Consider the following 3,307-nt stretch of genomic DNA (forward strand, 5'->3'; position numbering starts at 1 on the left):
TTATTGTGAAATTTTTCAATACAGTTTGGAAAATCTTTCTTAGAAATTACACACATTTATTTCCTTAGTTATTTCCTTCCATAATCCTAATTTTTAACGACTAACCCCAAACCAATTAACTCCAAGTTGTAAGTTGGGGCATGTAATATGGAAGGTATATGTGATTGTACGGCTTGTTAGAATTGTTCATACAGGGACTTCCTATAACAATGTTGCGAGATTGACAGTGTCGAAAATATTTGATGGGTCAAAAGCCACCTACCTGTTCGATGACATTGCTTGCTTGTCAATATTTGTGTGCTCGATGCATTTTCCTTTAAAATAGCATGCGTAAATGCAATTGTTTCTGAAGTTCTGCTTTCCAGGATGTGGAATGTCTGTTATTGGAACCAAAAGTAGAATAGATTTCTAAGAACGTCGGGCTCTAGCGCTGCTTCAAGAAGCCCCTAGATATGAGTTGGGATATGTAATACGGAAAAGCATTCGCACTTTAGAGGTTTATGGGTTTATGGAATTATGGAGCAGCATATTGGTTGTCCTGCTTGTTAGACTTGTTGATCCAGAGGCTCCCTCTAACAGTGTGGCGAGGTTGATATACTGTGATGCTTACGAATTCTATCCTGGCAATCGACAACTGGATAGCTATTTCGGATGCCGAGGAGAAACAATTACTTAAGAGCGTTTGTTACTAGCAAAAATACTAGTTACCATGCTTAGCCTTCGTCTGTCACAAAAACCACATCCCAATATGCCTGATGATCGGACTTAACCACCCGTGAAATATAGCATAATTTTTGGATTTTTCAGTATTACCAGGAGATTCCGCTGACCCTGCTGGGAACTTTAGTCTCACATCGAATACAGATAATTACAGGACAGCACCCGAGGAATGCATCATGTCTGCAAAAAAAGAAATTATGTATAGTCTTAATGAGAAACATTATGACCACCGCGATCCAGGAAATAAATCTCAGCGTTGCCTTAAGCATGCAACGTTGCGATGGTTACAACGTTTTCAGGCTTGCCTTTTTATACACCAGTGTTAACAGTACAGACCTACCCCGCTGTGGCTTTTCATAGAATGTATGGGGATGTGTCGGGGTAGAGTTCTGCGTTATATGCCTGGGGGGCAATAACGGTATAGTAATTGGTGTATTCAATGCTCAGCATGAACAGCGATTCTGGAAGAAAGCTCAGCGTCACCGGAAGCGTCTAACGTTACGATTATTACAACGTTTTACAGGCTTTTCTTTTTATACCCTCAGCATTTATGCTAACGAGGGTATACACACTTTCATATGGGCAAAATGTGCCTCATCGAAATACTTGGGTTGGATCAAATTGGTTGCCCCAATATCGTGTATACCATTTTAGGGAAATTTTTTTAAATATTGGGGGAAGTACCGGAGCTTGTGGACCGGTATTGCCCATCTTCGAACTGAAACTAAGTTTGGACAAAATATGACGAAGGCCAAATTTTGGACCAAATCGGTTGATCAGTTCGTGCTCTCCAGCCACAAGAAGTATGGACTATGGAAGTATGGACCCCTAAAAAAATTACCATCGTAACTGATGCAGTGAATGCAAGTTACTGCAACAAAAGTAAAAGTGATTCCAGAGCAGGTCTCAAAGTGAACTTATCCTAAATTTTGTGTGGGAGATATCCAAAGAAGTGGACAAATATAGTCCATATTCGAACCTGATCTAATTATGCGCACGATAACTCTTGATGGTCACCCCCATCAAAAGTTATCGTGCGCATAATTTTTCGAACATTTTTGAAATTTTGTGGGGGGGTACCTGAAGGAGTGAACCGATATGACTTATCTTCGAACTTAAACTAAGTTTAGGCAAAATATTACGAAGGTTAAATTTTGGACCGAATATGCAGATCCGCTCGAGAGTTATCTTGCGCTTCAAACACTTTATATGGTACTATAGGGTTTTGTTTGTACCTTTCAGGCTATTTTCTCAGGAAGTATGGACCATGAAAATACTTGTATCGTCGTATAGGGGACAGTGAATACAAGTTGTTGCAAACAAAAATCAAAGCGATTCGAGGGCAGGTCCTAAACTGAACTTTTCCGAAATTTTGTGTGGGAGGTACCCGTTATTAGAATCGGTTAATCCGTTCGATAGTTATCATGCGCTCAACCGATTCAGTCCAAAATTTGGCTTTCGTTATATTTATTCCAAATTTATTTTAAGTTCGAAGATGGGTTATATTGGTCCACTCCTTCCGGTACCTCCCCTACTAAAGTTCGGAAATGTTCGGAAAATTTGTGCGCACGATAACTCTTAAAGGAAGTAACCGATTTGGTCCATACTTTGCACATCATGAAATTTTTACCAGACTTAGATGAGGTTCCAATATGGACCCAATCGGTCCACTCCTTCGTGTACCTCCCACACAAAATTTCGGAAAAGTTCAGTTTAGGACCTGCTCTCGATTCGCTTTGACTTTTGTTGTTGTAATTTGTATACACTGCCCCCCATACGACGCTATAAGTTTCATCAGGGGCAAGTTCATACTTCCTGAGAAAATAGCCTCCTTCGGGTACCTCCCACACAAAATTTTGGATAAATTCACTTTAAGACCTGCTCTCGAATCACTTTGTTTTTTGTTGAAGCGACTTGCATTCGCTGCCTCAATTACGACAGTAAAAGTTTTTTCAGGGGTAATTCCGAACCTCTTGAGAAAACAGCCCGAAAGTTGTAAAAAACCCCTATGGCACCATATGTAGTGACTGGAGTGCTCGAACCGAATACTGTGTTCGTCCAAACTGTGGATATTGTAATATATCTTCGAATATTAGATGAAATTCGAAGGTGGTGCATATAGGTCCACTCCTTCCGATACCTCCCCCACAAAAGTTCGAAAATATTCGCTAGAATGGTACGCGCGATTTCTCATAGACGTAGCAACCGATTTGGTCCAAACGTTGGCTCTTTAAATATTGTCGAAACTTAGTTTATGTTCAAATTTGGACTCTATCTGTCGAATCCTTGTGGTACCACCCACACAAATGTTCAACATTTTTGTGTGATTAATGTCTGTCTGTTCGAAGATCCTTTGGACATTTTTACCGAAGGTTTTCCTAGTGGCCCTTATTACAGCGATATTATGTTTTTCGTAGGCTAGTGTGATAAAAAAAGCCCTATCTATTGTCATACCCGCAAATTTTTTGAGCTTTAATCCTATCTATAATTTTGTCGGTTCATACACCCAAAATTTTGAAAACCCCCCTGAATACATAAGTTTTTTTTTTTTTTGGAAAAAAATTATTTCAATCCACACAGGCTGAAG

The sequence above is a fragment of the Musca autumnalis genome, unplaced genomic scaffold (assembly GCF_047663935.1).
Source record: "Musca autumnalis isolate F117 unplaced genomic scaffold, ASM4766393v1 scaffold_3, whole genome shotgun sequence".
Lineage (NCBI taxonomy): Eukaryota > Metazoa > Arthropoda > Insecta > Diptera > Muscidae > Musca > Musca autumnalis.